General features: G+C 38.8%; 1 long non-coding RNA gene across 1 annotated transcript; it reads right to left on the bottom strand.

Moving 5' to 3' along the window:
• Positions 1-7,654: 7,654 nt before the first annotated feature.
• LOC149753019 (uncharacterized) lies at positions 7,655-8,070 on the bottom strand. The gene is made up of 2 exons (XR_016396199.1): positions 8,038-8,070; positions 7,655-7,931 (listed from the first exon to the last, which is right to left on the bottom strand). It is a non-coding gene; the product is annotated as an uncharacterized LOC149753019 (long non-coding RNA).
• Positions 8,071-13,055: the final 4,985 nt, after the last annotated feature.

The following is a 13,055-nucleotide window of genomic DNA, read 5'->3' as shown; positions in this document are numbered from 1 at the left end:
TGGCAAAAAGTTATATATGGCCCCTAAAAATGGGGTAGATCAACATTCAATTTTATACGACCCTACCAATGGATAATAGTAGTTGGCATACGATCCTGCTAGTAGGTAAAAGTAGTAGGCATACGACCGTGCTAGCGAGTAATACTAGTTGGCATACGATCCTGCCAGCGAGTAATAATAGTTGGCATATGATCCTGCCAACAAGTAATAATAGTTGGCATACAACTCTACCAACAGATAATAGTAAGTGGTATTTGTCGATTACGGCCTTATTACGAGTATAATAGTGATCTTAGCATTTAGTTTGAGAAAAATAATTTGATCAATGATAAATTATTTATGATTTTACGCTATACACCAGGAACCATGTTTTATGAATGATTTACGTATGCATGATTGGCTTTATGACTTATTTTAATATACTGTACTATGAAATGCTTATTTTAGAATATTTGTTATTTTTTTAATAATTTATTCGCATGAAAAAATTTATGCTTGATCCAGTAAGGTAGTGAAAGTCTTACATATTGAGCTGTGTCGCTCATATATCTCTATTTTTATTTTTTTCTCTCCAAACGAATGTAGGGATAGAAGATGGTCCAAGCGGGAAGTTTGTGCTAGCAAGCTTGACAATTGTGTAGAAGGATTCTAGTATTTTAAATTGACTATGAATTTGTAGTTAATGATTTTATGAATATTGAGAATTATCAGCTTGGTATTTATATTTGGATTTAGAAGCTCTGAACCAATGTTAGTTTTTATATAATAAATAATAAAATTGAATTCCTATTTATTCTATTATATTTGAGATGGATTTAAAAACTAAATGAAACGTTTGGCTTCGTGTTATTGTGGGCCATACCCCTCAGTAGTACGGCCATGTCATGCTTTGGATCTAGGGCGCGAGAAATCATGTTCCAGATTTGGAGCGTGATACTATATATATATATATTTGTATATATGGATGGATGGATGTATGCATATGTATGTACATTTTATGTATATATGTTGCAAGCAGAATTCAAATGAAAACTATTGGGCACAGTTGAATGACTTGGATACAAAAGATGAGACTGCGATCTCTTTTTGTTTGAGCTTCACCTCCTGGAAAATCCTCAAGGAATCCTTGAATGATCTTTATCGCAAAGAAGAATATCGGAGACAAAGACCTCACATATCTTATCTTCGGGATAAGGACAAGAATATTGTCTTCTTTCATAAAGTTCCTCCTGTTGCTGAAGACAATTTTTCTACAACATTTCTTATAATGGCATTGAGTGTACTTCCTAAGTTGATACTGAAAGGCGCTTCAAAAATTATATAGTAGTCTCTTCTTTCAACTTAGGGATTCACATTTAAGTCTGAATTGGGCCACCTTTGTGGAAATGTATTAATTAACATTTCTAGGTTAGTGCACTACACAAAACAAGAAAACTTCCGACTCTTATTTGCCGACGCTTATTCCAAGTGTCGGCAAAAAATTTTCCCCGTCAACATTTGCGGACGCTTTTTAAATCAACCCTTGATCTCGATCCGTGCATGTTGAGCTTGTTGATGTACATATCGATCAACCATCGACGTGCAACACACATCACAGATTACATCCCAGATTGCTTTAAAAATTAAATAAAAATAAAATAATAAATTACAACCCTTTTTCATGAGACACACAGGTCTCTAATACATGAATGTAAGATGCACGCAGGCATCTGAAAATTAAAATTACATCCATCATAGAACATCGCAGAATATTTTAGCACATTCAAAGGGTCCATCCATGATCATCACCATACGCATCACATGCATAAAAATTATTTTTCAGATCTGATATTTAACTGATTATTTCATCTCATGACTTGCTGATTATGCAAGATATGATTCTAAACATTTGTAATCATATTATCAAAGCATTAGAATCATTAATCCAAGCATCCAATATTTTTGATTTTTATGCAAAAAAATAATAATTAAAATTAAAATTAAAATTAAAAAAAATAAAAAAAAGGGAGTTCAAATTTTTAACTCAAACTCTAATCTTTTTGGCTGTACAAACTAGGAATTGCTTTAATAATAGTTTTGAGTTAAGGAATATTATAGCAATTCTAGCTTAAGTTTTCATTCCACCTATCTTCTGCTAACATGATACAAGATGAGTTAGCACCTACACGTAAGCACATGAATAGTGGGGTATGTAAACTTACGACTAATATAGATACTTTTAATCTTCGAGATAATATAAAGTTATATGTGTGATGAACATCCTAAAAAAAACAAAAAAAAAGAAAAAAAATAATAATGAGTTTATTTTAAGTCTTCTCACTGAGTAACCGGGCCTCTTGCCTGGCAAGCAGCGAGTGTTCGCGTAAAAAGGTGAGGATGATTGAGATTAAACTCTGAGTGACTAATTTGGCCTTGAAGCCTAGTTAACTTGAGTTATTAAGCCTGTTAGGATGTCTCTACATCTAGTGCCCTGAGCCATCTGGATCGGAAGTCATTGGCCTAACACTCGCTACATGGGTTAGCTAGAAAGCTTAATAAGGCTAGATATTGCACAAGTCATTCTTCTTAGCATTCAGTCTGATAATATATATATATATATAATAAATAAATAAATATGGGGTGTTCATTACCATTTAACTCTATAAGTCTTGAAAATTAGAGTAATCATGTTGGAAGTAAGTGAAAGCCACTCATTTATATGATACTATCTTGCACCTCACTACATTCTTGACTTGTTAGCAGATAGATGGGGAGTAATGAAACTTTAGTTAGAGTCTGCTTAAATATGATAGCAATAAGTATTTATTGTCTTTGCAATTCTAAGTTCATACAGTAATACTTGTTCAAATTTCGAGTTAAAAATTGGAAATTCCTAACTAATGAAGTTTGTGGGTAACTTCACTGCAAACCCTCACGAGACAACACTCGTCCACTAGGGTAACCTAGGGGTTTAAAGGCTTGTTGCACGTGTTAAGTGCAATCGTGACTCCCTACGAAAATGGGTACATATATTAGTTTGTGTATTTAGCTTCAATTCTTAAAAAAAAAAGAAAAGAAAAAAGTCATAAGTTAGACTACATCTTTTTGTGCCCTCATTTTATCATTTGCTTGTTAATTGCTAGAGACTAGCAATAAGCTAGTTGGGGGGTGTGATGAGAGCACAAAAGTGCAATCATCAGACCATTTTAATTAGTATTATAATTAATTATTAATAATAAAATTAACTAATTAACGTTGTATTTGTGTTTGAGTGCAAGTAATCCAAGAGACCCAATAACATTGGGTTTGAGCCCAATGCTCGGCAGCCCGAGCTCAACAAATTCCCCAGCTGCCATACAAGCATGAAATCCTGCGTCATCCATCAGGTCACCTACCAAGTCAGTCCCGCATCAAGGCCCCGCGATCATTTCCTTCTCGGCCATCCGCCCAGCCAATCATCAACATCCCAAATAAATCCACTCCGTCCGCATCATCAACGAGTCCTCCTAGCAAGCCACGGATCACGCCATCATCGCAGCCGTCCGTTTCAAGGAGTCCCTTTAGCCGTGAAGCCAAAGGTTCAAGCCCCTCCATGCCTCCTTCCTTCCGCAACAGCCCAGCTCCTTCCCAAATCAAGCCATCCGTACCACGCCCAGCTTCATCCCGCGGTCCGTGCGATCACAAGAGACTCCAGCTCCTCCCAGCGAATCCCATTTGCAAGCGTCCCAGCAGCCTGTGAAGAAGCCCAAGATCCCGTCCGTATCCATCCTCACGACCTCCTTATCCTAAGCCAAATTAAATTAAAATCAAATTAGACGTTGGTCTTAGGGTTTTTGAGCTCAATTAGACTCTTGGAAAGAAGCGGCTGAAAGCCACTCCAGTGAGGATTTAGTAATTGGTGATGTCTAGGAAAGTTTTACAACAGTGAGAACTGTTACGGGTATTGTGGTATCGGTGTATCCCTTCTGGCACCACCGCACACCCCGGAACTTTTCTGGTCACTGGTTACTGGATCACTTAACTGGTAAGCTCAAGCTTAATCTGAAAGGGAGATTAGGAGCTGTCTGATCTAGAGAGAATTTCAGGAACTTTTTTAACCTGATAAGTCTCTGTGCAACTAGATTTAAGAAGCTACTAAACCTCACTTAGCTCTAAGACTAATAGAGTCAAACTGTTGTGTGGTGTTGATTGTGGTCATCTTGGTCTAGCCCTTCTTCTTATCTTTTAGGATTTCGTTTAAAAAATTGAGTCTAATTAAGTTGTGGAAAATGTATGCATGGTAGAAGGTCATTAAGGGATAAGTTAACCCCATTTGATCCTGAGATTGACAGAACTTTTCATCATAACCTGCGAACTGTAAACCAACCGTCGATCTCTACAATGGGTGAACATATTAGAACTCCGAATGAATTATTCGCTCCTGCATCCGCTAGTCCCCCTACTTGCGTAGTATTACCAATTAATAATGCAGCCCAATTCGAGATTCGGGCTGCAACAATAAACATGTTACCCAAGTTTCATGGGTTTGAGAGTGAACAACCCTACATTCATTTAAATAAATTTTTGACAATTTGTCAAACGTTTAGAAATCAAAACTTAGATGAAGAGGGTATTAAATTAAGATTGTTTTCCATGACTTTAGAGGATCGTGCCGCTGCATGGCTGTATTCCTTTGCTTCAAATTCCGTCACATCATGGGAACAACTATCTAGGAAGTTCATGGCTAAGTTCTATCCCATGGTAAAAACTGAAAAAATTAAGGATGCCATCAGAACTTTTAGAGGAAAATCTGAGGAGGAATTTTCCCAACTTTGGAAAAGATTCCATGATCTTTTGGTCAAGTGCCCGCACCATGGGCTTGACAAGGCTGATCTAGTACATTTCTTTTATAAAGGACTACCTCCGGCACATAGAAACATGATCGAGTCCATGCACAAAGGTAGGTTCATGAACCAAACCCCAGATCAAGCCTATAAATTTCTTGTTGACTTAGCTGAAAATGCCCAAAATTGGAGCAGCTATGGTGAGGAAGTAAATAGAGATGAGTTCGGGTCTAGAAAACCAGGTAATTATGAAATGAAAGTAGACCCAGATCTCAAAAATGTTATATCCAATCTGGTGACTGGAGTAAATAATTTAGGCAAAAAGTTTGATGCTTTCACTGTGTCCACTAGTTCAGGGTCATATAAAGAGTCAAATCCCGTCATGAAAGTGGATCACGAGTCATATAGTTTGTGTGTCTTGTGTGACAGTCCAGAGCATCTAGTGGAGTGCTGCCCTAATCTGTCCACCATAAAGGCCGAGCAAGCAAATGCTCTAAATTCATATAGTGCCTTTAAGAAGCCCACTCCCAATTCGTTCAGCCCAGTTTACCACCCTGATAATAGGTTCCACCCAAATTTCTCATATAAGCAGAACGAACCTATTCAGTATCAAGGTGGTCCACCAGATTTTCAGAACAACTTTTCCAGGATAGGGCCACCACAAATGAACCAATATTTGGTTCCATCTGTACCTCCCTATAATGCTCCTATCCCACAGCAATCTTCACCATTAGAAACCATGATGGCTAATATGATGAAACAACAACAAGATTTTATCAAGCAACAACAACAGACCAATACAGCCCAAGCCCAGACTAACCAATTCCATGCGCAAGCAATTGCAAAACTTGAGGTTAGTCTAAGCCAAATAGCAAACTCTCTAGGGGATAGAAAGAAAGGTGAACTACCTAGTCAACCAGTGCCTAAGCCTAGTAGACAACAAAATCAAGATCAAAGAGGTCAGTATCAAATCAATGAAAATCCGACCTATGAAGTCCAGACAATTACCACTCTAAGGTCTGGCAAGCAAGTGGACAATAAAGTCCAACTTCCTGAACATGAAAAAGAAAATAAAAATGAATCCGATAAGAACCCAATTCAGAAGAGAGGTCAAGAACAAGACAAACCAGAAAAAAGGGAAGAACCTATAGAAACATACAAACCCAAGGTTCCCTTCCCCAGTAGACTTCAGGACTCAAAGAAACAATCTAACTTTGATGAAATCGTGGAAGTCTTTAAAACTGTTCAAATAAATATACCTTTCCTCGATGCCATACGACAAATTCCCTCCTATACAAAATTCTTGAAAGACCTCACCACGATCAAAAGAAAAACCAGCATTCCTAGGCAAGCTGTTATGGCTGCACAAGCCTCATCTCTCATTCAACAACAGATTGCCCCGAAATTCAAAGACCCTGGTTGCCCAACTATTGAAATAAAAATAGGAGAGACGATCATCCAGAGAGCTCTATTAGATTTAGGAGCCAGTGTAAACCTACTTCCCTACTATGTGTACCAAAAATTAGGTTTGGGGGAATTAAAGCCTACAAATATTACCCTTTCCTTAGCAGATAGGACAGTGAAGTACCCCAAGGGGATTGTAGAGGATGTAATAGTGAAAGTAAATGAGTTTTACTATCCTGTGGACTTCGTTATCCTTAAGACTGAACCTGCAATACATCCAGACAGTCACACACCTATAATTTTAGGTAGACCTTTCTTAGCCACAGCAAATGCTGTGATCAACTGTCGAAATGGAATGCTGAAGTTATCTTTTGGCAACATGAAAGTCGAGCTTAATGTCTTCAACATAAGTAAACAACCACCAGACGGCAAAGAAATCAATGAAGTTGACATGATTGAAAGTCTGGTTCAGGAGACTTTCTTACAAACTTATAATAAGGACCCTTTAGAAGCTTACCTTGCCCATTCCGAGGAAGGGGTCAAGCATGCGCCCCTTAGTTCTATTTTCCTTATGACACTACCAGAAAACAGGCGTATAGTGACGGAGATTCCCGTCACTATACCGTGTTTCCGGTTACTAATATGGAATTGGTGACCGGAGCTCCCGTCACTGACTTGGTTACAAAAACACGCGTCACTAAATTATCAGTGACGGCGGAGATTCCCGTCACTAACTCCCGTGACAGAACCGCCGTCACTAAGCCGTTACAAATTCAAGAATTAAAAATTTAAGAAATTATGTATTTTCCGTCACTATCTAGTAGCGGCATTAGTGACGAAGGTAACTTGGTCACTGATTTTGTCACAGAATGCGGTCATAAGTTTGGTCACTGATCTGTCACAACCTTTAGTGACAATTTAGTCGTCACAGACATGGTCACACATTTTGTCACTACATTTGTCATTAATCCCGTCACTGACCTAGTGATAAGTTTACCGTCACTAATTGGTTACAAACGCGCTGAGCAAATCAATTTTTATTAACCAAAATCCTGTCACTAAGTTTATGACTGCTCGTCACAATACTTGGTAAACAATTTAGTAACCAAAATTTGGTCACCGATCACAATCTAATAACCTGGTACATTTGGTACATTGATTGGCTCATAATAATAATAATAATAATATCATTAATAGCAAAGGCATTCAACATTACGCAAAAGTCATTTTAAATGTCATTCAAAATTGGCATCAACATGTCCTGAATCCATCAAAATCAAAGTCTAAAAATATGTCATAAAGATCAACAGAGATTTCATTCCTCCTAGGAATGCAAGGACCTATCATCTAAGGCAAAAACAATCATAATGAAGCATGATCAGCAGAATCAGAATCACCATTACACCCCCGATCTGCATGCCTTGTTCCAAAGCCAATCTCTTCTCTCATCTTTTGAAGAACCTCCTCTTGCCATTTTTTCTTTTCCTGCTCAAGAATACGTAGAAGGTCTTCATGAGTGTACAGCTCTGGAGCTTGACTTGTAGAGGTGGAAGAGGATGATGATTGCCCAATAATTCCAGTGAGATCCTCTAGGGGACTAAAGCCATAGACATGGCCATGAGTTGGGACACCAGTTGCCTCAAACCACAAGTCATAATTACGTGGAGGAGCATCTGAGGTGGAGGCATCACCATATTTTTTGGAGTATTCAGCTGAATACTTTGCCTGCCAGTTGATTTAAAAGAAGAGAAAAACATTATGGTGGATCAAACAAGAGATAAACATGAGCAAGCTCAATAATATTTATGAATCATAAAAAAATTATACTTACCATGACAGCTTCACTTCTCTTATCTACATATCCTTCCATACCTTGCTTTGTCTTATGCGTCCGATTAAAAGATTCAACTATTGTTGGCTCCCTACCTAACTTTAATTTCTACAAAAGAGAAAAGAAAAAAATTATTAACATATAATGGGCTAATTCAAGATGATTGAACAATAATATAAAAATTATTATAGAAATCTAATTGAATAAAGATATGTACCAGTCGTTCATCATGATTGACAAATGCGATTGATCCTCCATAGTGTTTAGAGATGCTACCATTCTTCATGGTGTTTCTATTATTTTTGTTGGCTTCTGATTTCTTCTTCCATTTTGGGGAGATCCAAATATCAATTAGCTTATTCCAATTTTCTCTAGAGATCCAATTAGGGGGTTGTGGAGTGATTGATTAAAACCCTATTTGATTTTGATGAGCTCAAAGCATTTGAGTATATCTCTTGTTTACTAATGAATTCAATTAAGTGTTTCAGTGAAAATCTTGTCTAAGTGTCTCTAGACTTAGTTCATAATATTTTGGATAAGTTAAGAAGTCAGCTTGAACCAAAGTCTGAGACTCGAGTCGACTCCAGAATATCACGAGTCGACTCCAAGCGTATCAAGTTCACTGGCACGAGCTCGAGTCGACTCCGGATCAGTACGAGTCGACTCCGACTGAGAACAGACAGACGAACAGAAAGCATCAACTCAAAACCTGTCAGCGAGTCGACTCCTGAACTGCGCGAGTCGACTCCGATGTTCACCGAGTCGACTCCAGGGTAGTATGAGTCGACTCCTAGGAGTCACAGGCAGAAAAGTCAGAGAGCAGTTTTCGGGTCTGAGATTCGAGTCGACTCCAGTGGAACGCGAGTCGACTCCGATGGTTGGCAAGTCGACTCCAAAGAAAGTGAGAGTCGACTCTCAGAGGAACACAAGAAAAAAGTCAGAGAACGTTTTTCGGACTCTGAGATTCGAGTCGACTCCCGCAATACGCGAGTCGACTCCTAGACACCGCGACCCCAAAGAAGACAGAAGACCAATCTGCTGTGTCTGAGAGCCGAGTCGACTCCTAGAAAGCTCGAGTCGACTCCAAGGCAGCGGTACACCAAAAGGGCAGAAGACTTAGTTTCGAAAACTGAGAGCCGAGTCGACTCCTAGAAAGCTCGAGTCGACTCCAAGGCAGCGGTACACCAAAAGGGCAGAAGACTTAGTTTCGAAAACTGAGAGCCGAGTCGACTCCGGGGAAGTTCGAGTCGACTCCAAGACTGGACGAGCCAAAAGACAGAAGATCGGGAGTTCGGGCTCTGAGCGCCGAGTCGACTCCCAGGACAGTCGAGTCGACTCGAGTTGGCCAAGTTGAAAATTGGCTCCGTGGACTTCATGGGATGAGCCGACTCCGAAAATGCCAAGTCAGCTCCAGAAGTTGGCGAGTCGACTCCGAGTCAAGTCGAGTCGACTCCCAGTCAAAGAGGCAACTTTAATTCAAATCCGGAACAGTTGCCGAGTCGACTCCAGAAAAGCATGAGTCGACTCCCGCTACAGCCGAGTCGACTCCTGATCGCACGAGTCGACTCCAACCCACCAACGGACATATTGTCAGGCTGTGCAGAGTGTGCAGAACGGGCAGAAAAAGGTCTCTAACGGCTATTTTCCGTGGGGGATGGCTTAAATAGCCACAGAAGACTGTAGCAAGGCAGAGAACAACCATTCCACTCAAAGTAATCAAGCTTTCAATCTCTGCAACCTGGTTTTCAACGGAAAAGAGGGAAGAGCAACATTAACTGCATCCACCTACTTCTTCCCAACATTGAAAGAGATCTCCTCCTGCATTCAAGTCGACCAGACATTCAAGAGAAGACCCGAAGTTCAAGAAGCCCTACTCTACTCCAACTCAAACGTGTTTGAGGGCTTCTAACTTCTCTTTTGTTTATATTGTTATTTATCTGCTTTTGAGAAGCTCTGTTTTTTTTGTTACTCCTTTTTACTTCCATCTTGTCTTTGCTTGGTTCAATCGGGGGATTGAATCAAGGGTATTGAGGTTGGTTGGTGAGCCGAGTGTAAAACCAACGTGTAAGGGTTCGATTGTGATCCCAGGAAAACAATCGGGTTGGTTCTAGTCGGTGAGCCTGGGAAAACCGACCGAGTTCGTTGTGAGCTCGTAAAACAACAAGTTTGGTTGTGAGCTTGGAAAACAACCGGCTGTAATCCAAGGGGTTATAGTGAATTCCCAAGTGAGACTTGGGGAGTGGACGTAGGAGCAAGGGTTAGCTCCGAACCACTATAAAACATTGTGTTTGTGATTGTTTGTCTCTCTCTATCTCTCGCATTTCATTCACCGCACATAGAAACTAATTAATCATCTCGCAAAAGAATTAATTAGTTATCCACAAAAGTTTTAATAGCCAAATTATTTTAAAACCCAATTCACCCCCCCTCTTGGGTTGTCTATCTGGGCAACAAGTGGTATCAGAGCCTAAACTCTTCTACTCTAAGAGTCAAAGATCAAAATGACAACCCCATTTGGATCTTCCCACATTGAGGGTCAGTCCACCCAAAGACCCCCATTCTTTAATGGATCCGACTACTCATATTGGAAGGCTAGGATGAGAATATTCATCCAAGCCCAAGACTATGAGATGTGGACCATTGTAGTAAATGGGCCATACATCCCATCCATATATGTAGAGGGTGTCACGGTACCCAAACTAGAAAAGGATTGGGATGAACATGACATGAGAAAGGCACAACTAAATTCTAAAGCTATGAATGTGCTTTATTGTGCCTTAGATAGAAATGAATTCAATAGGGTCTCTACTTGCAATTCTGCAAAAGAGATTTGGGACAGACTTGAAGTGACCCATGAGGGCACGAATCAAGTCAAAGAATCCAAAATAAATATATTGGTTCATAAGTATGAATTATTTAAAATGGATTCTAATGAAACAATCACATGCATGTTCACTAGGTTTACTGACATTGTCAATAGCCTAAAAAGCCTTGGCAAGAACTATACTAACAGTGAGCTTGTCAGAAAAATTCTTCGCTGTTTACCAAGGTCATGGGAAGCCAAGGTGACGGCAATCCAAGAAGCTAAAGACTTGAACAAGCTTCCACTTGAAGAGCTCCTTGGATCCCTAATGACTCACGAGCTCACAATGAAGCAGCACAGCGAAGAAGAGTCCTCCCATAAGAAAAAGGTAATAGCTCTTAAATCTACATCATCTAATAAAGACTTGTCTTGCAGCAGCAGTAGTGAAGAAGAAGAGCTTGAGGGAGATAATGGTGAGGCTCTTCTTGTGCGCAAATTCAGAAAATTCATCAACCACAAGAAGTCCTATCATCAAAGGAGAGGCCCCTCAAATTCCTACCGCAAGGACAAAGGTAAGGAAAGGGAAAATGAGGGGATTGGGTGTTACGAGTGCAAGAAGCCGGATCACATAAGAGCTGAGTGCCCTTTACTGAAGAAGGGGAGCAAGTACAAGAAGAAGAAGGCTCTTGTCACAACACTATTCGACTCTGACTCATCATCCTCTTCATCGGATGAGGAACAAGAGGAAAAGGCCAATTTCTGCTTCATGGCCAATGAAAATGAGGTAACGTCCGAATTGCCTTTAGATTTTACTTTTGATGAGCTTTATGATGCTTTTAATGAACTAATGATTGAATATAAGGCTATAAACATTAAGAATAAAGAGCTAAAACTAGCTAATCAAACTTACATACATAAATATGATAAACTAGTTAAGGATAAGGACTGTATCACCAAAGAAAATCTAGAACTTAAGACAAGCAACCAACTCTTAATTAAAAAAACTAACACCTTAAGTAAAGATAATGAAAAACTAACTAAGGAAATTTCAGAACTTAAAAATAATAAACAAATCTTAAACGAAAATCTCATAAAAGACTTGAATACTCTAAAAACAGAAAAACAAACTCTAACTAAAGAACTTGGAAAATACAAACCTTTGGTTGAGAAATTTACTTATAGTTCTGAAAAATTAAATATGATACTTAATAGTCAACGTGCAGTATTCAATAGAGCAGGTTTAGGATATAAACCTAAAAATAAGCAAAAACTTCTTAGTAACTTCTTTGTTAAAGCAGGAGAAAGTAAAACTAAGAAAATAACCTGTTTTTGTTGTGAAAAATTAGGACATAAGGCAAATGTGTGTAATTATAGAAAAGGAAAAACAAAAGGAAAAAATAAAAGGGTATGGGTTCCAAAAGGAACCAACATGACTAACCATGAAGGACCCAAGAAAACTTGGGTACCTAAGATTACATGATTTGCTTGTGTAGGAGTATCTTGCAGCCAAGGTCAACAAAAATTGCTGGTACTTGGATAGTGGCTGCTCAAGACACATGACGGGTGACAAGGATCAATTTTTCACCCTTGAAGCTAAGAAGGGAGGTGCTGTGACTTTTGGAGACAACAACCAAGGTCACATCATTGGTATTGGTAAAGTTCAAATTACCCCTTCTACTTTTATTGATAATGTTAGATATGTTGATGGTCTTAAGCATAACCTATTAAGCATTAGTCAATTATGTGATAAAGGGTATGATGTTATGTTTAAACCATCACTATGCATTATAACAAACCCAAATGACAATAGTTTAGTTTTTAAAGGAATTAGACGTGGGAATGTGTATGTTGTAGACCTTGAAGATCTTGCCAAACATAACCAATGTTTAGTTGTTAATGAAACTAAGGATAATGATGCTAGTTGGTTATGGCACCGTAAGTTAGGTCATGCAAGCATGGACACAATAACTAAACTAGTTAAAAGAGATTCCGTGATAGGTTTGCCAAAATTAAAATTTGAAAAGAATAAAATATGTGAAGCATGTCAATTTGGCAAACAATCTAGAAACTCATTTAAATCCATAAAATGTGTCTCTACCTCTAGACCTCTAGAATTATTACACATGGACCTATTCGGACCAACTAGAACAACAAGCCTAGGTGAAAATAAATATGGTCTAGTTATTGTAGATGATTATTCTAGGTACACATGGGT

The sequence above is a fragment of the Phoenix dactylifera genome, chromosome 8, assembly GCF_051530095.1.
Source record: "Phoenix dactylifera cultivar Ajwa chromosome 8, Ajwa_hap1_PhDact_Kaust_v1.1, whole genome shotgun sequence".
In the NCBI taxonomy this organism is placed as follows: Eukaryota; Viridiplantae; Streptophyta; class Magnoliopsida; order Arecales; family Arecaceae; genus Phoenix; species Phoenix dactylifera.
Note: the sequence above shows the minus strand (reverse complement) of the source record. Positions and strands in the feature narration are given on the sequence as shown.